Here is a 27,066-nt window from a genome sequence, read left to right on the forward strand (position 1 = left end):
CTCCCAGAACCTATAACTGGGGATTGGGAATTCTCACACATTCGCCATCCTACCCCTGGCCTGTTGTGTGGTTCTGGTTGAGTAACCCTGGTTACCCTGGTGGCATCACTCCCAGACAGGGACAACAGTGAAGTAGGTCAAAGGGCACTGGAGCGTCCTGTCTGTGTCGGGCTGGGGACCTGGAGAGGGGGTTAGAGGGTGTTTGGAAGAGAAGAATTTGGCTGTCTGTCTGGGAGTTTTGGCAACGGGTGTGGGGGCCTGTTTGGGGGATTTAACGCAAGCTAATATTATCTTGTTTGTTAGCAAAAATGTACTTGACTGGAACTTGTTACATGTTTTGGCCTGGTTTGTTTCTCTTATATAAAGAGACAATGGGAAATCACAACTAATTGTGGTAAAACCTTGATGATTCAGGGATTTGACTTGAGAAAAGAGACAAAGGGAGAGAGAGAGAGAGAGAGAGAGAGAGAGAGAGAGAGAGAGAATCACAAGAGACACCTGCCTTCTAGTCCTTTACCAGGGTAAAAGGGAGCAAAGGAGAGAAAGAGGAAGAAAGAGAGGGGGAGATGGAAGTAGCATGTCATCTCTTATTTTCTCACTGCAGCGCTGTAAAGAGATTTGATTCAATTACATAACCCCCTACCCCCCTCTCTCCTTCCCCCTCTCTTTCCCCCCTTCCTATTTCCCAACAAATTCTCTCCCTCTTCTAGAGAGAGGATAGATTGCTATTCAGTGGAAGATGAAAGAGAAAGAATGATGGAATTGGAGGAGAGAAGAGGAGGAGAGGGGGACATATTTATAGTTCAGCCTGCTTTTGGTCTGGAGCGCATGGCCTAGCATCCATGTCAGTCCTCATCAGCTACACACACACACACACACTCCCTCCCTGGGGCAGTAAATACAGGTTGTCACGCAAACCTGGGAATGATGACATCCTGTCACAGAGAGCATTATCTGAGATTGTGCGTGTGCGTGTGTGTGCGTGTGCGTGTGCGCGTGCGCGTATGTGTGCGCGTGCGCGTGCGTGTGTGTGTGTGTGTGTGTGTGTGTGTGTGTGATTGTATAATACAGACTGTGCCTGTCTTCTGCCTTTTTGTCTCAAGCAAACAGCTAGCCATTCAGCGTAGGTCTTCAATCAACTCTTCTCTCTGTTTTTCTGTCTCGCTGTGTGTCTCTCTGTTTCTCTGTGTCTCTCTGTGTCTCTCTCTGTCTCTCTGTGTCTCTCTCTGTCTCTCTGTCTCTCTCTCTGTCTTTCTCTGTCTATCTCTGTCTCTCTTTGTGTTTCTCTGTCTATCTCTGTCTATCTGGGTTTCTCTGTGTTTCTCTGTCTCTCCATTCTGTAGGTGTAACTAAAGGGGCTCCCAGAGGGTTCGCTCTAATGACATCAATACCTTTGTTCATTGTCCCTGCTTTAGGCGGAGTGACTGCAACCAACCACACACACACACATTACTACATTGATCATCTCTCTTAAGTCAGTGTGTACAGTAAGTACTGACCTGTCTGTCAGGCAGTAACCTGGCCAGCAGTAAGTACTGACCTGTCTGTCAGGCAGTAACCTGGCCAGCTGTAAGTACTGACCTGTCTGTCAGGCAGTAACCTGGCCAGCTGTAAGTACTCAGGTGAGTAGATGACTCATGTTTCTATCTGTACCATCATCTGTGACAGCACGGGCAGTGCCATTGAGGCCAACTCCATTTTGAAGAAGTCAATTGTCTTCTTCTTTTGTTTGCATAATGTATTCAGCTTATATTGGTGATTTACCGCTACCTGCAGTGCAGGAGTCCTGAAGCAAATCCCCTTATTGTTTGGGTTACCTTTAAATGTACCTTCAGAAGTCATTCAATTCAATATTCATCAATAATAAAAAAGCAGTTTCTGGCTAAAGAGACAAGACTAACAAGGGAAATCCATGAACTAATAGTACAGGTAGATAGCAATAAAAACTATACTACGACGCAAAATAAGTTAGAGGAAAAACTAAAAGTACTTGAGGAACTTATTCAAGCACAATCTAATGTAATCTATTACAAAAATAAAGCAAATATGGAGAAAAATTCACAAAATCTTCCTGAATCTCCGCTAACAAAAAGAATTTGCAGAAACTCGTTACTAAAGACTGAGTCATCTATGATTCTCAGAATTATATTTTAAAAGAGGAAGCTAAATATTTTAGGCAGATGTTCTCTTTTCCGTCTCATCCTCTCCCACTGAATGAAGATTACGTTAAGGAATTCTTTCCAAATAATATAAAAAAATTAAAATCAACAAATGTATAGAAAGATCAGTGTGAAGGCCAAATTACAGAGGAATAACTGTTTGAGGCTATTAAATCCTTTCAGTCTGGAAAAACCCCAGGGCTGATGGCATACCGGTAGAGGTATATCAAGCCTTTTTTTATATACTAAAAGCTCCATTGTTAGATTGTTTTATCTACTCCTATAGAAATGGTAGTCTGTCAGGTACTCAGCAGGAAGGTCTGATTTCTCTATTATTAAAACAAGACCCAGATGGCAAATATAAAGACCCAGTTTATATAAAAAACTGAAGGCCCCTTACACTTCAATGTTGTGATGCAAAAATACTAGCGAAATGCATAGCACTCAGAATTTAAAGGGTTTTAACAGGTATTGTTCATCCTGATCAGAGAGGTTTTTTACATGGACGATACATTGGAGATAATATACAATAACTACTAGAAATAATAATGTATAGCAACCCCAGGTGTAAAATAGTAAATAACGGCTACTTCTCAGAGAGTTTGTATTGTCAAGAGGAGTTAAACAAGGGTGTCCACTGTCACCATATCTATTCGTTTTTGCCATTGAAATGCTAGCTATTAACTTCTAGTTCCTCCCAAACCCGGATCCGGGAGCACCCCCACCAGTAAAAAAGCTGACTAGCATAGCCTAGCATAGCGTCACAAGTAAATACTAGCATCTAAATATCATTAAATCACAAGTCCAAGACACCAGATGAAAGATACACTTCTTGTGAATCTAGCCACCATTTCTGATTTTTAAAATGTTTTACAGGGAAGACACAATATGTAAATCTATTAGCTAACCACGTTAGCAAAAGACACCATTTTTCTTACTCCACTATTTTTTCACTCCATCAGTAGCTATCACCAATTCGACCAAATAAAGATATAAATAGCCACTAACCAAGAAAAAACTTCATCAGATGACAGTCTGATAACATATTTATTGTATAGCATATGTTTTGTTAGAAAAATGTGCATATTTCAGGTATAAATCATAGTTTACCATTGCAGCCACCATCACAAATCTCCCCAAAGCGACTAGAATAACTACAGAGAGCAACGTGTATTATCTAATTACTCATCATAAAACATTTCTTAAAAATACACAGCATACAGCAATTGAAAGACACAGATCTTGTGAATCCAGACAATATTTCAGATTTTCTAAGTGTTTTACAGCGAAAACACAATATATCGTTATATTAGCTTACCACAATAGCAAACCAGACAACAGCATTGATTCCAGCCAAACATAGCGATAACGTATTCACCACCAAAATAAATAAATTTTTCACTAACCTTCTCAGAATTCTTCAGATGACAGTCCTGTAACATCATATTACACAATGCATATAGGTTTTGTTCAAAAATGTGCATATTTAGCAGCACAAATCGTGGTTATACAATGTGATCAGTGGCAACAGGTCATGCATTCTGGCCGGCGCCATCTTGGAAAGGCACCTAATCTAATCAATAAATAATCGTAAACTTGACTAAAAAATACAGGTTGGACATCAAATGAAAGATGCATTAGTTATTAATGCAACCGCTGAGTTAGATTTTTAAAATTAACGTTACTAGACATACAGTGTGCGTTACAGCCAGACTAGTGCCGCAATAATGGCGGACAAATCCGTTTACATTTTTCCACATAAATACGGAATAACATCATAAATAGCTCTTACTTTTGGACGAGCTTCCATCAGAATCTTGGGCAAGTGGTCCTTTGTCCAAAAGAATCGTTGCTTGGTTGTAAAACGTCATCTTCAACTTCGGAACTAGCAGCTAACAATAGCTATGTGGCCACAGCATGCCCAAATCCTCAAAACGCAATACTAAGGAAATTCCGAAAATAGCAATATACTCGCATAAACTGATATAACTCGGTTTAAAATCACTTCGTTATGATGTTTCTAACACCTATATCGAATTAAATTACAGACGGATATATCTAAGGTCGATAACTGAGCGTTTCAAAATGCCATCCTGAGGTCTTGCTTTGCGCAATGACGAACGTCGAAAAGAGAGGTCCCCTCGTTCCTTGGCCTTTTATAAGCTCTGAGAACTACGTAGAAACTCCATTCCACTTCTCATTGGTTACTGACATCCAGGGGAAGGTGGGTGCAGTTCATGTCGACCCATAGGATACATACAGAGCTTTAAACTGATCTGAGAACAGAGCCTCATTTTCAGACCTTCGCAGTTCCTGTCATGGATTTCGCTGCAGAAAGAGTTCTGGTTCACCCACAGACATAATTCAAACGGTTTTAGAAACTAGAGATTGTTTTCTATCCAATAGTAATAATAATATGCATATTGTACGAGCAAGAATTGAGTACGAGGCAGTTTAATTTGGAGACCAATTTTTCCAAGATCGAAATAGCACCCCCCATAGGCTCAAGAGGTTAAAATCAGATCCAATAACAACATTAGAGGATTAGAAATCCAAGGCTTAAAAACAAAGGTGTCCATGTATGCCGATGACTCAAGTTTTATATTAAGTCCGCAAGCTAGATCCCTGCAATGTCCCATTGAAGATCTAGTAACTTTTCTGGACTCACTGTACTAAAACCGAATTATGATAAGTGTACAAATTACGTATTGGATCTTTAAAAAATACAACTTTTACGTTACCCTGCAGTTTACCTATAAAATGGGCTGATGGTGAAGTAGACATACTTGCTTTTCATATCACAAAATATATAAATAAGCTCTCCACGATGAATTTCAATAGAAAACTTGTAAAAAAGAAACAAGATCCTGCAACCATAGAGAGGTAAATACCTGTCTATTTATGGAAAAAATTGCCCTGATTAACTCCTTAGTCATATCTCAGTTTACTCACTTACATATGGACCTGCCTACTCCTGATGATTAGTTTTTCAAATCGTATGAGCAAAAAATATTTTGCTTTATCTGGGACGCTAAACCAGACAAAATAAAACGTGCCTATCAATATAATGAATATGAATTGGGTGGGTTGAGATTATTAAATATAAAAGCACTAAACCTCTCTCTACAAGCTTCACTTATTCAAAAGTTTTACTTGAACCATAAATGGTTCTCAAGTAGATTACTAAGAAAAGCTCATCCATTGTTTAAAATTGCCTTTTTGCCTTTGTGCAGATTGCCATGTCTCATTTTCTATTAATTGAACATGATTCTTTTTTCAAAGTATCTCTCTTTTTCAAACAAGCATTGCAGAGCTGGCTACAATTTCAAATTCATCCCCCTGAAAAGATAGAACAAATATTACAACAAATATTATGGCTGAACTCAAATGTGCTGGTTGATAGAATATCTTTATTTATGGGAAAGATGTTTGAAAAGGGTATTTTGTTCTTAACTGATATTGTAAATTGGAATGGGAGAGTTATGTCCTTCATAGAGTTGTCACATTTGAACGGGAAGGTCTGCTCAATCCAAGAGTACAGGAGGCAGGTGGCAGCGGGAGAAGGTAGGGAACTGGTCTGTCGGCCCAATGTAAAGGATCAAAACTTGCGGAGGAATAAAAATAGCATACATACCAGTTTTATTTGAGGACCAGGATGTTGACAATTGTGCCATACAGATTGCAAAATAGTTGGGAAGACATTTGATGTACCAATTCCATGGTACAGAGTGTATGAGTTGATTCACAAAACAATGCAAGATTCAAGACTTTGTGCTTTTCAGCTAAAATTATTATATAGAATTCTTGCCACCAACAAAATGTTGAATATTTGGGGCATAAAATCATCGAAGCTCTGCAGATTTTGTTGTGAGGGTACAGAATCAATAGACCATTTATTTTGGTATTGCCCTCAGGTAGCCTGTTTCTGGTCCCTGTTTCTGGTCTCATGGCTGAAAATGCATAGCATTGATCTAAAATATACCCTAGAAATAGTACTGTTAGGAGATATTTTTATTTTTATTCTTGGGGGGACCATGGGAGGGGTCTCGAATGGTTGAGGGACAGCTATTGGGGAACTGTGGGGGGATCTTGGAGGGTTTGGGTTCATGTTTTTTGGCCTGGTGGGAGATCTGTCAACGTGCCCTTGAGCAGGACATTGACCCTGGATGCTTCTGTGTGTCGCTCTGAATCTGTTTGTTGAATGACTGGTATGGTGTAGTTGTTGAGCGGCTTCACTGCAAGTATATTGAATGTTTCGGATATTCAATAAAAAATGTAAATAAAAAAATATATTTTGTCACTAGATGGCGGTTATATAGCTTAATGGCATTTACAAACCAGGTAACCCAATTTGAAAAAGAAGAAGACAACGCTCTGATCATTGGTTGATCCCTCCCAACCCATAGGAATACCCACCCAGTTGACTACTTTAAAATGGTGGAAGCCCTCAATGGCAATGTCCGTGCTAAAACACGTTATATCCAGCTAGAGGTCTGTAACTATCTCAATTGTCTAGTAATGGAACAGGACCTGAAGTTCCTGAACCTGACCTGAAGTGAATCAGAGTGAAGGCAGAGGAAGTCAGAGAGGTAGGGTTGTAGGGTTGAATTGAGTCAGTGAAGGCAGAGAGAGAGCCAGACGCCACAGGAGTTCTCACTGATGACGAAATTATGAAAATAGGAGGCTAGTGTGAAAAAGAAGAGAAATCGAGAAAGAAAGAAAAGAGAGTAAGCTGGTCTCATATCGTCTCAAACTTTCCTACAGTATACCCTCAGGGGGAGGGAGGGAGGGAGGGAGGGAGGGAGGGAGGGAGGGAGGGAGGGAGAGAGAGAGAGAGAGAGAGAGAGAGAGAGAGAGAGAGAGAGAGAGAGAGAGAGAGAGAGAGAGAGAGAGAGAGAGAGAGAGAGAGAGAGAGAGAGAGAGAGAGAGAGAGAGAGAGAGAGAGAGAGAGAGAGAGAGAGAGAGAGAGAGAGAGAGAGAGAGAGAGAGAGAGAGAGAGAGAGAGAGAGAGAGAGAGAGAGAGAGAGAGAGAGAGAGAACACTTTAGCTAATGACTAGCAAAGCGGAAGGAACACTACATAATAATAGCATTAGCTTCCTACTGTACGTGTTCTATCTGTGCCACTAACTCTTGGGTTTGATTGAGTTGAAGAATACAGTGAGACTGGCTGGGTTCAGATGGAAACTAGTGTTGTACTGCAGTAGGCTGAATCAGGGTCACACAGAGTGATTCTTGGTAGTCTTAAACAAATCTACTTTGAAACAAAAGTATCCACCTCACACACATCGGTATGGGCTTAAAAAAAGATTTAGAGTTTGCATCCCAATATTACACTTTATAAAGTTGAAGTCGGAAGTTTACATGCACTTAGGTTGCAGTCATTAAAACTCGTTTTTCAACCACTTCACAAATTTCTTGTTAACAAACTATAGTTTTGGCAAGTAGGTTAGGACATCTACTTTGTGCATGACACAAGTAATTTTTCCAACAATTGTTTACAGACAGATTATTTCACTTATAATTCACTGTATCACAATTCCACTGGATCAGAAGTTTACATACACTAAGTTGACTGTGCCTTTAAACAGATTGGAACATTTCTGATAGGCTAATTGACATCATTTGATTTAATTGGAGGTGTACCTGTGGATGTATTTCAAAGCCTACCTTCAAACTCAGTGCCTCTTTGTTTGACATCATGGGAAAATCAAAAGAAATCAGCCAAGACCTCCACAAGTCTGATTCTTCCTTGGGAGCAATTTCCAAACGCCTGAATGTACCACGTTCATCTGTACAAACAATTGTACGCAAGTATAAACACCATGGGACCAGGCAGCCATCATACCGCTCAGGAACGCATTCTGTCTTCTAGAGATGAATGTACTTTGGTGCGAAAAGTGCAAATCAATCCCAGAGCAACAGCAAAGAACCTTGTGAAGATGCTGGAGGAAACAGGTACAAAAGTATCTTTATCCACAGTGAAACGAGTCCTATATCAACATAACCTGAAAGGCCGCTCAGCAAGGAAGAACCCACTGCTCCAAAACCGCCATAAAAAGCCAGACTACGGTTTGCAACTGCACATGGGAACAAAGATCGTACTTTTTGGAGAAATGTCCTCTGGTCTGATGAAACAAAAATATAACTGTTTGGCCATAATGACCATCGTTATGTTTGGAGGAAAAAGGGGGAGGCTTGCAAGCCGAAGAACACCATCTCAACCGTGAAGCAGGGAGGTGGCACCATCATGTTGTGGGGGTGCTTTGCTGCAGGAGGGACTGGTGCACTTCACAAAATAGATGGCATCATGAGGATTGACAATTATGTGGATATATTGAAGCAACATCTGAAGACGTCAGTCAGGAAGTTAAAGCTTGGTCGCAAATGGGTCTTCCAAATGGACAATGACCCCAAGCATACTTCCAAAGTTGTGGCAAAATGGCTTAAGGACAACAAAGTCAAGGTATTGGAGTGGCCATCACAAAGCCCTGACCTCAAGCCTATAGAAAATGTGTGGGCAGAACTGAAGAAGTGTGTGCGAGCAAGGAGGTCTAAAAAACCTGACTCAGTTACACCAGCTCTGTCAGGAGGAATGGGCCCAAAATTCACCCAACTTATTGTGGGAAGCTTGTGGAAGGCTACCCAAAACATTTGACCGAAGTTAAACAATTTAAATGCAATGCTACCAAATACTAATTGAGTGTATGTAAACTTCTGAGCCACTGGGAATGTGATGAAAGAAATAAAAGCTGAACATTTTTTTTTTCACATTCTTAAAATAAAGTTGTGATCCTAACTGACCTAAGACAGGGAATTTTTACTAGGATTAAATGTCAGGAATTGTGAAAAACTGAGTTTAAATGTATTTGGCTAAGGTGTATGTAAACTTCCGACTTCAACTGCATGAAAACCAGGCCTGGTGTCCCCGATTTTTCATAGTATTCTATTGTTTCCAGTACTTGTCTTATATTATCTCCAATGTATCATCCATGTAAAAAACCTGTCTGATTAGGATGAATAATATCTGACAATACTTTTTAATTCTATGCGCCAAGCATTTAGCTAGAATTTTTGCATCACAACACTGAAGTGTAAGAGGTCTCCAATTTTTTAATGGACTGGATCTTTATATATACCACTTGGATCCTGTTTCAGTACGAATGAAATCAGACCTTCTTGTAGCGTGTCTGATAATCTACCATTTATATAGAAGGGGTTAAAACATGCTAATATATAAAAAAAGGTTTGGTATACTTCAACTGGTATGCCATCCAGCCCTGGAGTTTTCCCAGACTTAAAGGCTTTAATTGCACCAAGAAGTTCCTCCTCTGTAATTTGGTCTTCACATGAGTCTTTCTGTACAGATGTTAATTTTACATTATTAATAGGGGAAAACATTCATACAATTAGCTTCAGTTAGTTGAGATGGGGGAGACTGAAACAAAAATATATTCTTCAAGTACTTTACTTCCTCTTTCAAAATATCATTAGGTGAATCATGCCTGACTCCATCTTTTGTAACAAGTTTCAATAAAAAAAAATTGGTAGCATTTCTATTTTGAAGATTTAAAAAGTATTTGGTGCATTTTTCCCCATATTACGTCCAGTTCACTTTATTTTTATAATATATTACACTGGATCTTTCTTGAATAAGTTCTGCCATTTCTTCTTTTTTTTTTTTACTAATTCTGAGCCTATATGGTACAGTTTTTATTGCTATCTATCTGTTCTGTTAATCCTTCAATTTCCTTTGTTAATATGGGCTCTTTGACCTAAATTGCTTTTGTTTTATAGATGAGTACTGAATTGCATGGCCTCAAAAGGCACATTTAAAAGTGTCCCATACAATAAGGGGATCTGCTGTACCTATGTTATGTCGGAAAAAGACAGTTATAAATTATTCTGTCCTAGTTAAAAACAAGTTATCATCCAGTAGGCTTTGATTCAATTTCCAATATCCTCACCCACGTGGAAATTCTGTAATATATATGCCAATTATGTGATGGTCCGACCGCATTCTGTCCCCTATCAACACTTTTTAAACTTTTGGTGCCAGAGAGAATGACATAAGAAAGTAATCAAGACGACTAGCTTGATTAAGCCTCCGCCATGTATATCTCACTAGGTCAGGATATTTAAGTATCCATACATCCACTAATTCCAATATATCCAGGACATTCATGATTTCCTAAGTGCCTGAGGGTGATAGTTTGTATTGTGATTTCCTTTACGGTCCATAGAGGTATTTAAAACCGTATTAAAATCTCCCACCATAATAATAGAGTCTAGTGCTGCTTGTAGAGTTGATAAATTCTTATATATATTTTCAAAGAAGCTTGGATCATCATTATTTGCACCTTATAGGTTAATAAACCATATCTGTTTATGGTCCAATAACATATTTAAAATGATCCATCTACCTTCCTGATCTGTTGGACATTTTGCACATTCGGATCAAAATTACTGTTAATTAATATCATCACAACTTTTGAGTTTCTTTGCCCATGGGAGAAATATATTTCACCCCCCAGTCCTTTTTCCACAAAACTTAATCTAAAATTGTTGAATGAGTTTCCTGTAAACAATAGATATTATATTCCTTCTCTTTTAGCAAGTTAAATACTGATCATCTTTTCTTATTATCTGCTAAGCCATTACAATTGTAACTGGCTATACTTATTTCACCACTTACCATAATGAGACACAACTTTCAATTATATTTATACACTGCTCAAAAGAATAAAGGGAACACTTAAACAACACAATGTAACTCCAAGTCAATCACACTTCTGTGAAATCAAACTGTCCACTTAGGAAGCAACACTGATTGACAATACATTTCACATGCTGTTGTGCAAATGGAATAGACAACAGGTGGAAATTATAGGCAATTAGCAAGACACCCCCAATAAAGGAGTGGTTCTGCAGGTGGTGATCACAGACACCTTCTCAGTTCCTATGCTTCCTGGCTGATGTTTTGGTCACTTTTGAATGCTGGCGGTGCTTTCACTCTAGTGGTAGCATGAGACGGAGTCTACAACCCACACAAGTGGCTCAGGTAGTGCAGCTCATCCAGGATGGCACATCAATGCGAGCTGTGGCAAGAAGGTTTGCTGTGTCTGTCAGCGTAGTGTCCAGAGCATGGAGGCGCTACCAGGAGACAGGCCAGTACATCAGGAGACGTGGAGGAGGCCGTAGGAGGGCAACAACCCAGCAGCAGGACCGCTACCGCCGCCTTTGTGCAAGGAGGAGCACTGCCAGAGCCCTGCAAAATGACCTCCAGCAGGCCACAAATGTGCATGTGTCTGCTCAAACGGTCAGAAACAGACTCCATGAGGGTGGTATGAGGGCCCGACGTCCACAGGTGGGGGTTGTGCTTACAGCCCAGCACCGTGCAGGACGTTTGGCATTTGCCAGAGAACACCAAGATTGGCAAATTCGCCACTGGCGCCCTGTGCTCTTCACAGATGAAAGCAGGTTCACACTGAGCACATGAGCACATGTGACAGACGTGACAGAGTCTGGAGACGCTGTGGAGAACGTTCTGCTGCCTGCAACATCCTCCAGCATGACCGGTTTGGCGGTGGGTCAGTCATGGTGTGGGGTGGCATTTCTTTGTGGGGCCGCACAGCCCTCCATGTGCTCGCCAGAGGTAGCCTGACTGCCATTAGGTACCGAGATGAGATCCTCAGACCCCTTGTGAGACCATATGCTGACACATGCACATTTGTGGCCTGCTGGAGGTCATTTTGCAGGGCTCTGGCAGTGCACCTCCTTGCACAAAGGCGGAGGTAGCGGTCCTGCTGCTGGGTTGTTGCCCTCCTACGGCCTCCTCCACGTCTCCTGATGTACTGGCCTGTCTCCTGGTAGCGCCTCCATGCTCTGGACACTACGCTGACAGACACAGCAAACCTTTTTGCCACAGCTCGCATTGATGTGCCATCCTGGATGAACTGCACTACCTGAGCCACTTGTGTGGGTTGTAGACTCCGTCTCATGCTACCACTAGAGTGAGAGCACCGCCAGCATTCAAAAGTGACCAAAACATCAGCCAGGAAGCATAGGAACTGAGAAGTGGTCTGTGGTCACCACCTGCAGAATCACGCCTTTTTGGGGGGTGTCTTGCTAATTGCCTATAATTTCCACCTTTTGTCTATTCCATTTGCACAACAGCATGTGAAATTTATTGTCAATCAGTGTTGCTTCCTAAGTGGACAGTTTGATTTCATAGAAGTGTGATTGACTTGGAGTTACATTGTGTTGTTTAAGTGTTCCCTTTATTTTTTTGAGCAGTGTATATGTTTGTAAATGTACCATTAAAAAGTAGCATGAAGATTGGGTGTCTATATAGCTGTACCATATTTGGATTGCTACTAAGTAAACCTCCAATTGGTCCCCACTATTTCACCAGCTAAAACCCCTCCTCATCCCGAGTTGGGTTGTCATCCCAATGCCTGGCAGACCACCCCCGACCCCCCAGATCCCATGGCCCCGGAGAGACCGGGGCCCATCTTTCGAAAAGAGCACACAGAGCCACCCACAGAACAGAAGCAGATCAACCACCAAATGCATTTCCATCGCCCTCACCTCGATTTGTATTATATATAGCCATTAAAAATATATTATTTTTTTAAAATTGTGTTATATCGTGCTCTGCATGCATTATTTGGTGTTTTACATTGTACACTGAGGATATTTTTGCAGAATTCTGCACGCAAAGTCTCAATTTGGTGTTGTGAATTTTGTGAATTCTTGGTTAGTGAGCGGACCCCAGACCTCACAACCATAAAGGGCAATGGGTTCTATAACTGATTGAAGTATTTTTAGCCAGATCCTAATTGGTATGTTGAATTTTATGTTCCTTTTGATCGCATAGAAGGCGCTTCTTGCCTTGTCTCTCAGCTCGTTCACAGCTTTGTTGAAGTTACTGTGGCGTTGATGATTAGGCCGAGGTATGTATACTTTTTTGTGTGCTCTAGGGCAACGGTGTCTGGATAGAATTTGTATTCATGGTCCTGGCAACTGGACCTTTTTTGGAACACCATTATGTTGACAGAATCTATGCAGAAGATCTAAGTGCTGCTGTAGGCCCTCCTTGGTTGGAGACAGAAGCATCAGATCATCAGCAAACAGTAGACATTTGACTTCAGATTCTAGTAGGGTGAGGCCGGGTGCTGCAGACTGTTCTAGTGCCCTCGCCATTTCGTTGATATACTGTATATGTTGAAGAGGATGGGGCTTAAGCTGCATCCCTGTCTCAGCCCCCAGCCCTGTGGAAATACATGTGTGTATTTTTTGGCAATTTTAACGGGACACTTGTTGTTTGTGTACATGGATTTTATATTATAGTGTTTTTCCCCGAACACCACTTTCCATCAATTTGTATAGCAGACACTCGTGCCAAATTGAGTCGAAAGCTTTTTTGAAATCAACAAAGCATAAGAAGACTTTGCCTTTGTTTAGGTTTGTTTGTCAATTAGGGTGAATATGTGGTCTGTCGAATGGTAATTTGATAAAAAGCCAATTTGACATTTGCTCAGTACATTGTTTTCGCTGAGGAAATGTATGAATCTATTGAGTTTAAGTATAGCCAATTGGAATTTGTGGTCTGTATATTTTATCATTTCATTTAGGATACCATCAGCCCCACAGGCCTTTTTGGGTTGGAGGGTTTGTATTTGTCCTGTAGTTCATTCAAGTTAATTGAAGAATCCAGTGGGTTCTGGTAGTCTTTAATAGTTGATTCTAAGATTTGTATTTGATCATGTTTTTGCTGTTTGTTCTTTGTTATAGAGCCAAAACGATTGGAGAAGTGGTTTATCCATACACCTCCGGATAGATAACTCTTCGTGTTGTTGTTTGTTTAGAGTTTTCCAATTTTCCCAGAAGTGGTTAGATTCTATGGATTCTTCAATTACATTGAGCTGATTTCTGACGTGCTGTTCCTTCTTTTTCCGTAGTGTATTTCTGTATTGTTTTAGTGATCCACTGTAGCGAAGGCGTAGGCTCAGGTTTTCCGGGTCTCTATGTTTTTGGTTGGATAGGTATCTCAATTTCTTTCTTAGGTTTTTGCATTCTTCATCAAACCATTTGTCATTGTTGTTAGTTTTCTTAGGTTGTCTGCTTGACATTTTTATATTTGATAGGGAAGCTGAAAGGTCAAATATACTGTTTAGGTTTTCTACTGCCAAGTTTACACCTTCACTATTACAGTGAAACATTTTGTCCAGGAAATTGTCTAGAAGGGATTGAATTTGTTGTTGCCTAATTGTTTTTTTGGTAGGTTTCCACACTATTTTCCTTCCATCTATAGCATTTCTTAATATTATTTAGTTACTTTGGCTTTGATGCATCATGATTTGAGCATAGCTCTGTTCAAGTGGAGTGTGATTTTGCTGTGATCTGATAAGGGTCTCAGTGGACTGATTGTGAACGCTCTAAGAGACTCTGGGTTGAGGTCAGTGGTCTACGGTACTACTGCTAAGAGATGAGCTATAGGTGTACCTACCGTTGGAGTCCCCTCGAAGCCTACCACTGACTATGTACAAATCCAGCGTCCGACAGACCTGCAGGAGTTGTGACGCGTTTATGTTGGTAATGTTGTCGTAGTTGTGTCTAGGGAGGCATATGGGGGAGGGAATACGGTCACCTCCAGGTAGGTGTTTGTCCCCCTGTGTGCTGAGGGTGTCATCGCTAAAGCACAGGGATTCTATTGGGGGGATATAGGTAGCACACATGAGGACATTCTTCTCTGTTGAGATAATTTCCATATTAATTTCTATCCAGATGTAAAATGTTCCTGTTTTGAATAGTAGAGTGGGTTAGGTTTGCTCTATACCAAATTAGCATACCCCCTGAGTCTCTTCCCTGTTTCACACCTGGTAGTTTAGTGGATGGGACTACCAGCTCTCTGTAATCTAGAGGGCAACCAGTGGGTCCGTCTCCCTTCTGTCTCTGCTCCACTCCCCTCCTCTCTCTTCCCTACCTCCCCTAATATCTCTATCCCCTCTTCCCTCCTCTCTATCTTCTCTACCTCCTTCTCCCACCTCCTTCTCTCACCTCCATCACAAGGTGGGTAGTGGTAATTACCTAGCTGGTCACCAAAGTGGGCGATGGACAAAAACAGGGTGACAAATGGACATACTGTTCTGCTCTGTACTTGTGTTCAGCTGATTAGTGGTCAAGGGGGTTAGTATTAAATAAATCATATATTATTTATGTTGGATACACAGACTGAAAGGGGGGTAGGGAGTGGGACATCATTTTTTGTTATTCTTGGTCTCATCTGTTCATCACTATAGAACACTATAGGCTGAGTATAGAACAGTTTCAATTTATCTTGCTCATCCCAATGAAATCAGGGGGACCCCCATTAGCCTAAAAATATTAACTTGACAGACACACCCCCGGTACAGCGTTTAACACGTTTATAGCGTTACACTATATCAGAAACACACTGACAGAACAAAGTAATAATCATCCTGAGAATACTTCCAGAACCACCTGAATGTCACTTTACGGCAACTGCAGGAAGAGAGGTTAAAGATACAGCATGACACTGCAAGTAGGCCGAAATCAATCAGCTGAATTCTATCATTCATCAGAGAGGGGAGAGAGAGAGATAGGGATAGAGTTAAATGTTGTCCTCCACTCTCCTCCTCTCTTCCCTCTCTCTTCCTCTCTTCCTTCTCTTCCCTCTCTCTTCTCTATCTCCTCCTCTCTTCCTTCTCTTCCTCTCTTCCCGCTCTCCTCCTCTCTCCTCTCTCTCCTCCTCTCTCCCCCACTCTTCCCTCTCTCTCTTCTCTCTCCTCCTCTCTTACCTTTCTCTTCTCTCTCTCCTCCTCTCTCCTCTCTTCCCTCTCTCATCCTCTCACCTCCACTCTTCCCTCTCTCCTCCTCTCATCTCCTCTCTTCCCTCTCTCCTCCTCTCTTCCCTCTCTCCTCTCTTCCCTCTCTCCTACTCTGTTCCCTCTCTTCTCCTTTCTCCTCCTCTCTTACCTCTCTCCTCCACTCTTCCCTTTCTCCTCCTCTCTTCCCTCTCTCCTCCTCTCTTCCCTTTCTTCCCTCTCTCCTCCCCTCTTCCCTCTCTCAGCCTCTCTTCCCTCTCTCCTCCTCTTTTCCCTCTCTTCCCTCCTCTTTTCCCTCTCTTCCCTCTCTCCTCCTATTTTCCCTCTCTTCTCCTATTTTCCCTCTCTTCCCTCTCTCTTCCTCTCCTCCCTCTCTCCTCATCTCTTCCCTCTCTCCTCCTCTCTTTCCTCTCTCCTCCTATCTTCCCTCTTCCCTCTCTCCTCCTCTCTCCTCCTATCTTCCCTCTCTCCTCCTCTCTCCTCCTATCTTCCCTCTCTCCTCCTCTCTCCTCCTATCTTCCCTCTCTCCTCCCGCTCTCCTATTGGATGTGGATCAGAGAATGTTGTTGTTTTATGTTGAAGTGACCTATTTCGGAATGTGTGAGAGCGCACACACACACACACACACACACACACACACACACACACACACACACACACACACACACACACACACACATACGCGCGCAAGATGAGACTGCAGTCAAAGCTATAGATGGTAGAGATAAACAAACACAGAGTGTAATATCACTCTGCTCTCCCCTCAGATGTGTGTGTTTGTGTGTGCGTGTGTATCGGGGGGTGTGTGTGCACTTTTTTTGTTGGGGTATTGTCCTGGGAATATCAAGGTGGCCGTGGCAGTTTGCCTGAGTAACCAGAAGGAGGCAGTGGACTCCTCTTCTCTCCTTTCACAGAAGACAGCATTTTGGGTAGTACATTTAACTGAATGACCAGTGTATTGTACTAAAAACTGTTACTTTTAAGATATACTACAGAGTTACAGTTTCACATGATAAAAGTCATAGAAATTGCTACTAACATGTATTTGCTGTTCTGTTTCTGTATGTGTATTAAGTCCTTGTTCCTCTCTGTCTCTCTTTGCTCTCTGTGTTTCCAGGCTCCAGGTCAGTGGGTGTAGTGGAGTAGAGGCATCCCAGGGAGGAGTGAGATTCTGGGGATGAGAGGTACCTCTTCCCTCCCTGTCTCCCGCAGAGAATCAGGAGAACACTGGGACTCACTAACAGGTGTGACCAGGGCTTAACATTCTATTCTCTTTCAATATCCCTATGGATCTAGCGTGCATGACTATATGGTGTTGGTCTACCATTTTCCCATACAAATGAAAACACCATTTGTGTTATATTATCAGCTATGTACATGTTTTAGCAATGTAGGCCTACCTTATTGCTTCTTATCCCTTGTGCAAATAGCCTACAGCTGTGTCTGTCCGGAGATCACTGGCTTGGGAAACTCTGAGGGCCCAGAATATTTGATCAATGTTGCAAGTTTGCTAGAGCAACTTCAGGACCAACTAGGTTGATAGTTGATACAATGTTTCAAGTTCCTTGCAGACAGGCCATGCGTAGCAAATGTGATTGATAGGATATGTATTTTTATCAGGATATTTTCTACCTTCAGGGTGCAATGTTTTTATTGGTTGGCTTTATGTAGGCTATTTTTAGATAGTTGGCAATGGCAATAGAAGTTACTTTTAGATTTGTATCATTTTCATTTAGCTTAAGATAGACAGTGATTTTGAGATATGAAGACATTATAAATTAAAATGAAACTGTTCCACAAAAATGTGCATATGAAAACCATAACTGGAAAACCATAATATGAAAACCAGATTGGTAGAAATGGTAAAATAAATTGGCACTTGACATGAAAAAGGTTGCCGACCCCTGGTGTAGCCAGTTACTGGCAAGAGAGAAGAATGGTCGGGTCAGGCACGGGTGTTTTCTTCTGGTTATGTTGATCTCTGGCTCCGTCTTGAGTAATTTGTGCGTCTTAATTATTTAATCACAGTGCCCTTAAAGCATCAGACAAGCTCAGTACATATAGTTGATTATATTAAAACACATAGGGTGTGTCTATAGATGAAGAAATACACCCTTAAAAATTTTGACCAATCGAAACAGACAACTTTCTGTCGACCAAGATTTTTTGGGGTCGGGGACAGCCCTGAAATAGTTGTTGTAAGAATAGTAGGGAAAGATGAATAAAAAGGTGAATATGGGTGGTATGTACGATGTTGTTTGTGCTCCAGTGGTTGCTATTTTCTCATGGCAACGGGCCACAAATCTTACTGCTGTGATTGCACATTGTGGTATTTCGCCTAACAAATGGGAGTTTATCATTGGCAAAAAAAGTACCCAATTGTAATACTTGAGTAAAAATATAGATACCTTAATAGAAAATGACTCAAGTAAAAGTGAGTCAGCGAGTAAAATACTACTTGAGTAAAAGTCTAAAAGTATTTGGTTTTAAATATACTTAAGTATCAAAAGTAAATGTAGTTGCAAAAATATACTTAAGTATCAAAAGTAAAAGTATAAATAATTTCAAACCAGATGGCACCATTTTCTTGTTTTTTTTATTTACGGATAGGTAGGGGTGCACTCCAACACTTACACATAATTTACAAACGAAGCATTTGTGTTTAGTGAGTCCGCCAGATCAGAGGCAGTAGGGATGACCAGGGATGTTCCCTTGATAAATGTGTGAATTGGACCATTTCCTTTCCTGCTAAGCATTCAAAATGTAACAAGTACTTTTGGGTGTCAAGGTAAATGTAGGGAGTAAAAAGTACAATATTTTCTTTAGGAATGTAGTGGAGTAGAAGTAAAAGTTATCCAAAAATATAAATAGTAAAGTAAAGTACAGATACCCCCAAAAACGACTTAAGTAGTACTTTAAAGTATTTTTACTTAAGTACTTTACACCACTGGAGTTTATCAATGTTTGATTTATTTTCAAAATTCTGTGTAATCTGAGAGGAAATATGTCTCTAATATGGTCATACATTTGGCAGGAGGTTAGGAAGTGCAGCTCAGTTTCCACCTCATTATGTGTGAAGTATACACATAGCCTGTCTTCTCTTGAGAGCCAGGTCTGCCCACGGCAGCCTCTCTCAATAGCAAGGCTATGCTCACTGAGTCTGTAGATAGTCAAGGATTTTCTTAATTTTGGGTCAGTCACAGTGGTCAGGTATTCTGCCACTGTGTACTCTCAGTTAGGGCCAAATAGCATACTAGTTTTCTCAGTTTTGTAGTTGTTTCTTTCCATTGTGCCTTTTTGTTTTCTAATGACTTGGTTGGGTCTAATTGTGTTGCTGTTCTGGGGCTCTGTGCGGTCTGTTTGTATTTTTGAACATAGCCCAAGTCCGACAAAATCTGCGCAGAAGATCTCTCTCTCTCTCTCTCTCCTTCTCTTGCTCTCTCTCCATCTCTCTCTCTTTCTCTCTCGCTCTCTGTCTCTCCCTCTCTCTCTGTCTCTGGGAGGCCCTGGACATTGTGATTGTTCTGAGTCTGTATGTCGGCCGCTGGGCTGAAACTGACAGCGGAAGGACCCAGGGATGAAGGATAAGGGTTTACATTCAAGTTAGTGCACATCGATGAATGTGTACTCAGCATTTTAAAAAGAGAACACAAAACCTGTGTCTTATTGCCAGCTCCCATGGAGGGCTCTGCTTGTTGCAGTTTCAACCCTGCTGCTCCAGTTTGTATGGTGATAGTGGTGTGTGGTCTGGTCTACACAGCTGCTGTCCTTTCCTCTTACCTCTGTCTACATTACCAGGTTTAGCCTCTTTCTCTCCCCTCCGTACCTCCCTCCCATCTCTCCCATCGCCTCTCCCCAGCCCAGCTGTTCCCTTCCCTCACTTTGCTCAGGCATTGTAGGGCTGGTCAATTATATCTCTCTATATATATCTAGCTCTCTCTATATATATATATGTATATACAGTGGGGCAAAAAAGTATTTAGTCAGCCACCAATTGTGCAAGTTCTCCCACTTAAAAAGATGATAGAGGCCTGTAATTTTCATCATAGGTACACTTCAACTATGACAGACAAAATGACAGACAAAATCCAGAAAATCACATTGTAGGATTTTTTATGAATTTATTTGTAAATTATGGTGGAAAATAAGTATTTGGTCAATAACAAAAGTTTCTCAATACTTTGTTATATACCCTTTGTTGGCAATGACAGAGGTCAAACGTTTTCTGTAAGTCTTCACAAGGTTTTCACACACTGTTGCTGGTATTTTGGCCCATTCCTCCATGCAGATCTCCTCTAAAGCAGTGATGTTTTGGGGCTGTTGCTGGGCAACACGGACTTTCAACTCCCTCCAAAGATTTTCTATGGGGTTGAGATCTGGAGACTGGCTAGGCCACTCCAGGACCTTGAAATGCTTCTTACGAAGCCACTCCTTCGTTGCCCCGGCGGTGTGTTTGGGATCATTGTCATGCTGAAAGACCCAGCCACGTTTCATCTTCAATGCCCTTGCTGATGGAAGGAGGTTTTCACTCAAAATCTCACGATACATGGCCCCATTCATTCTTTCCTTTACACGGATCAGTCGTCCTGGTCCCTTTGCAGAAAAACAGCCCCAAAAGCATTATGTTTCCACCCCCATGCTTCACAGTAGGTATGGTGTTCTTTGGATGCAACTCCGCATTCTTTGTCCTCCAAACACGACGAGTTGAGTTTTTACCAAAAGTTCTATTTTGGTTTCATCTGACCATATGGCATTCTCCCAATCTTTTTCTGGATCATCCAAATGCTCTCTAGCAAACTTCAGACGGGCCTGGACATGTACTGGCTTAAGCAGGGGGACACGTCTGGCACTGCAGGATTTGAGTCCCTGGCGGCGTAGTGTGTTACTGATGGTAGGCTTTGTTACTTTGGTCCCAGCTCTCTGCAGGTCATTCACTAGGTCCCCCCGTGTGGTTCTGGGATTTTTGCTCACCGTTCTTGTGATCATTTTGACCCCACGGGGTGAGATCTTGCGTGGAGCCCCAGATCGAGGGAGATTATCAGTGGTCTTGTATGTCTTCCATTTCCTAATAATTGCTCCCACAGTTGATTTCTTCAAACCAAGCTGCTTACCTATTGCAGATTCAGTCTTCCCAGCCTGGTGCAGGTCTACAATTTTGTTTCTGGTGTCCTTTGACAGCTCTTTGGTCTTGGCCATAGTGGAGTTTGGAGTGTGACTGTTTGAGGTTGTGGACAGGTGTCTTTTATACTGATAACAAGTTCAAACAGGTGCCATTAATACAGGTAACGAGTGGAGGACAGAGGAGCCTCTTAAAGAAGAAGTTACAGGTCTGTGAGAGCCAGAAATCTTGCTTGTTTGTAGGTGACCAAATACTTATTTTCCACCATAATTTGCAAATAAATTCATTAAAAATCCTACAATGTGATTTTCTGGATTTTTTTTTTTCATTTTGTCTGTCATAGTTGAAGTGTACACCTATGATGAAAATTACAGGCCTCTCTCATCTTTTTAAGTGGGAGAACTTGCACAATTGGTGGCTGACTAAATACTTTTTTGCCCCACTGTATATATATCTCTTTATATCGCTCTCTATAACCTTCTCTACATATATCTCGATATATCTCTAAACATCTCTATATATATATCTCTCTATATCTCTCTCTATATCTCTCTCTCTCTCTCTTTATATCTATCTCTAAATATATATCTCTCTATATATCTCCCTCTAAATATCTCTCTATATATCTCTCTCAATATATCTCTCTCTCTCTTTATATCTCTCTATATATATCTCACTTTATATATCTCTATATATATATCTCTATAAATCTCTCTCTTTATATCTCTCTCTATATATATTTCTCTCTTTGTATATCTCTCTATATGTCTCTCTTTATATATCTCTATATATATCTCTATAAATCTCTCTCTTTATATCTCTCTCTATATATATTTCTCTCTTTGTATATCTCTCTATATGTCTCTCTATATATCTCTCTATATATCACTATACATATCTCTCTATATATATCTCTCTCCATCTCTCTCTATATATATCTCACTCTTTATATATCTCTCTACATGTCTCTCTCTATATCTCTCTATATCTATCTCTCTCTACATCTTTCTCTATATATCTCTCTCTCTATTTCTCTATATATCTCTCTCTATATCTATCTCTCTCTAAATCTATCTCTATCTATCTATCTCTCTCAATATATATAAATCTGTATAACTCTCTATATATCTCTTTCTCTATGACTATGTATCTCTCTCTATATATCTCTCTTTATATATCTCTATATATCTCTCTATATATATCTCTCTATATATTTCTCTATATATCTCTCTATATCTCTCTCTCTAGATCTCTCTCTATAAGTCTATCTCTCTATGTATCTCTCTCTATATCTCTCTATATATATATCTATATATCTATATATCTCTCTATATATATCTCTTGCGCTCTATATCTCTCTATATATATCTCTTGCACTCTATATCTCTCTATATATATCTCTCTCCATACATATCTCTATATATCTCTCTCTATATATCTCTCTCTATATATATCTCTCTATATATCTCTCTCTATATATCTCTCTCTAAATATCTCTCTATATATATTTCTCTATATATCTCTCTCTAAATATCTCTCTCTATATCTCTCTATATATAGCTCTCTCTATATCTCTCTATATATCTCGCTCTATATTTATCTCTCTATATCTCTCTATATAGCTCTCTCTATGTGTCTCGCTATCTATATATCTTTCTATATATATCTCTCTCTCTATATATATATCTCTATATATACACTGCTCAAAAAAATAAAGAGAACACTTAAACAACACAATGTAACTCCAAGTCAATCACATTTCTGTGAAATCAAACTGTCCACTTAGGAAGCAACACTGATTGACAATAAATTTCACATGCTGTTGTGCAAATGGAATAGACAACAGGTGGAAATTATAGGCAATTAGCAAGACACCCCCAATAAAGGAGTGGTTCTGCAGGTGGTGACCACAGACCACTTCTCAGTTCCTATGCTTCCTGGCTGATGTTTTGGTCACTTTTGAATGCTGGCGGTGCTTTCACTCTAGTGGTAGCATGAGACGGAGTCTACAACCCACACAAGTGGCTCAGGTAGTGCAGCTCATCCAGGATGGCACATCAATGCGAGCTGTGGCAAGAAGGTTTGCTGTGTCTGTCAGCGTAGTGTCCAGAGCATGGAGGCGCTACCAGGAGACAGGCCAGTACATCAGGAGACGTGGAGGAGGCCGTAGGAGGGCAACAACCCAGCAGCAGGACCGCTACCTCCGCCTTTGTTCAAGGAGGAGCACTGCCAGAGCCCTGCAAAATGACCTCCAGCAGGCCACAAATGACAAGCCCTTAATAACCAATAATGCAGTTTTAAGAAAATAGAGTTAAGCTTATATTTACTAAATAAACTCAAGTATCACAATAAAATAACAATAACAAGGTTATATACAGGGGGTACCGGTACCGAGTCAGTGTGTGGGGGTACAGGTTAATCGAGCTCATTTGTACATGTAGGTAGGGATAAAGTGACTATGCATAGATAATAAACAGTGAGTAGCAGCAGTGTAAAAACAAAGGGGGTGGGGTCAATGCAAATTGTCCAGGTTGCCATTTGATCAGTTGTTCAGCAGTCTTATGGCTTGGGGATAGAAGCTGTTAAGGATCCTTTTGGCCCTAGACTTGGTGCTCCCGTATTGCTTACCGTGCAGTAGCAAAGATAACAGTCTATGACTTGGGTGACTGGAGTTTTTTTGTTTATAATTGGGCCTTCCTCTGACACCGCCTAGTGTTGTTTGTGTACGTTGATTTTATAATGTTTTTCCCCCAACACCACTTCCCACCAATTTGTATAGCAGACCCTCATGCCAAATTGAGTCAAAAGCTTTTTTGAAATCAACAAAGTATGAGAAGAATTTGCATTTGTTTTGGTTTGTTTGTCAATTAGGGTGTGCAGGGTGAATACGTGGTCTGCCATACAGTCATTTGGTAAAAAGCCAATTGGTTATTTGCTCAGTACATTGTTTTCACTGTGGAAATATACGAGTCTGCTGTTAATCATAATGCAGAGGATTTTCCCAAGGTTTCTGTTGACGCATATCCCACAGTAGTTATTGGGGTCAAATTTGTCTCCACTAGCCCTCTCTCTATATCTCTCTCTCCATATCTCCCTCTCTATATCTCTCTCTCTCTCTACTGTATATATCTCTTTCTATATGTCTCTCTCTATCTATCTCTTTATATCTCTCTATATATATATCTATCTCTCTATATCTCGCCCTATATATATCTCGCTCTATATATATCTCTCTCTATATATAAATATATCTCTATATGTCTATATCTATATAAAGCCCTCTCTATAGCTCTCTCTATATAAATATCTCTATCTATATCTCTCTATAAATCTATCTCTATATATCTATCTCTCTATATCTCTATCTCTATCTCTATATATCCATTGCTCTATATCTCTATCTCTCTATATATCTCTATATATATCTCTCTTTCTCTATTTCTCTCTATATATCTCTCTCTATATGTCTCTACCCCATCACTCCTTTCTGTCTAGCTTGTCTCTCTTCCTCTTCTCACCCTTCACCATCTCTTTCCTCATCTCTCTGATCTGTCTTTTTCTCTCTTTCTCTTGTGGAAAAGGACAAAAGAAGAAGAGGGAGATACACAGAGAGGGAAAAAGAGAATGAGTGATGGAGAGGGAGAGGGGATTGCCCTGCTGGGACTTAATGGAGTTAATTGGTAGAGTAAGAACACCATTCACCAAAAGAGATTTACTGGACAGATTGATTTGTGTGCGTGTGTGCGTGCGTGGATGGACACGTGTTAGGTCTTAGCTCTGTCTCTTACATCCAGTTATAATGTAGAGTTGTGTGTCTGAGTGATTTGCAACCTGCTTCCTTCTATTGTTCTGGCCAACACTGGGCCTCTTTTTCCCTCTTTCTCCTGTTCTCTCTTTCTCTCTCTCTCTATCGCTCCCTCTCTCTTTCTCTCTCGCACCCTCTCTTTCTCTCTCGCACCCTCTCTTTCTCTCTCCATCTCTCTCTTTCTCTCTTTCTACATCTCTCTCTTTCTCTCTCTCACCCTCTCTCTCTCTCACACCCTCTTTCTCTCTCCATCTCTCTCTCTCTCTTTCTCTCTCCATCTCTATCTCTCACCCTCTTTCTCTCTCCATCTCTCTCTCTCCCAACCTCTCTCTCTCACCCTATCTTTCTCTCTCCATCTCTCTCTTTCTCTTTCTATATCTCACTCTCTCTCTCCATGTCTCTCTTTCTCTCTCCATCTCTATCTCTCTCACCCTCTTTCTCTCTCCATCTCTCTCTCTCTCCCTCTCTCTCTTTCTCTCTCTCACACACCTTCCTTTTCTCTCGCCATCTATCTCTTTCTCTCTTGCTACAGCTCTCTCTTTCTCTCTCCATCTCTCTCTTTCTCTCTCTCCCTCACCTCCATCCTCTCATCCCTCTCTTCTCTCCTCCTTTCTTTTCTTATTGATGTGGTTATTACCTGCTAAGATGGAAACTCCCTGTGACACACATATACAGTACACATAGACACACATACACACACATACACGCCAGATACATTGACCACAACTTTCCATCTTGTGTTCTATTTTTAGCGCTGAGAGGTTGCTAATGCTAGCAGTAGGAATGTGCCAAGTCACAGCGTTGAGGTTAGTTCAGCACTCACACCCACCTCATCCGCTCCTTGTTACCAATACCTCATCCGCTCCCTGTTACCAATACCTCATCCGCTCCCTGTTACCAATACCTCATCCGCTCCCTGTTACCAATACCTCATCCGCTCCCTGTTACCAATACCTCATCCGCTCCCTGTTACCAATACCTCATCCGCTCCCTGTTACCAATACCTCATCCGCTCCCTGTTACCAATACCTCATCCGCTCCCTGTTACCAATACCTCATCCGCTCCCTGTTACCAATACCTTTACCAGGGAGAAAGGGAGAGGAACGGTTGCTGGCCGGAAGGAGGACAGAGCAGGAGAGAGAGAGAATGTGATGAAGAGACAAAGGGATACAACAAAATAAATAATGGTGGGATGGAGGAACTTCATTAGATGTATACTGACTGTAGAATGTGTCTGTCTCTCTCCCACTCTTTTCCTCTCTGTGTCCATCACTCTCTCTCTCTCTCTACAGCGTTCACTCAATTCTCGTATTTCTTTTCCATGGCAGCTCACAAAGCAATAAAACTAGATTGGTTTGGTTCATAGAGGCCAGTGCTGAACACACACTATACTAAAATGTCCACTCATGCAGTCGGTGTGCTCTAATTCTGTGCAGATGGACAATTATACACAGCTGTGTGTGTGTGTGTGTGTGTGTGTGTGTGTGTGTGTGTGTGTGTGTGTGTGTGTGTGTGTGTGTGTGTGTGTGTGTGTGTGTGTGTGTGTGTGTGTGTGTGTGTGTGTGTGTGTGTGTGTGTGTGTGTGTGTGTGTGTTATGTAACTCTGCTCCCCTCCCTCAGGGTTAATCAAGGTCACATCTCTATCTCTCTCTCTGTCCTTTTCCCTCCCTCTCTCTCCATCTCTTTCTCTCTTTTTCTCCATTGTTCCCCTGTTGCAACTGTAGTTCCTAAATTAGAGCCTGTTTGATAATGAAAACAGTCAGTGTTATTATTTACTATGCAGGGCAGCTGCTGCAGAGGTAGTCCCATAGGTAGTCCCACACAGACACACATACGCACACGCACATCTCACAAGCACATGCACATGCTGCACATGCACACAGAGAGAGAGGATCAAATGAAAAATGACATGAGAAGGGAGAAGTGATTTTGATATCTGAATGAAGGTTTATGATTAATTTCAGTAGGCCGATGGTATATTCATGAATATTAACATCAATTCAATCCCCCAGATCTGCAGGATGTTCAACCATCATACGAGGATGAGTGGATAGAGGGTTTACTGTGATAATCCAGTTACCAACACAGCCTTTGACTGGGACAGGATTTCTCACCAGGGAATGAAGGGGTTTTA

This window comes from Salvelinus namaycush, chromosome 22 (assembly GCF_016432855.1).
Source record: "Salvelinus namaycush isolate Seneca chromosome 22, SaNama_1.0, whole genome shotgun sequence".
Classification (NCBI taxonomy): domain Eukaryota; kingdom Metazoa; phylum Chordata; class Actinopteri; order Salmoniformes; family Salmonidae; genus Salvelinus; species Salvelinus namaycush.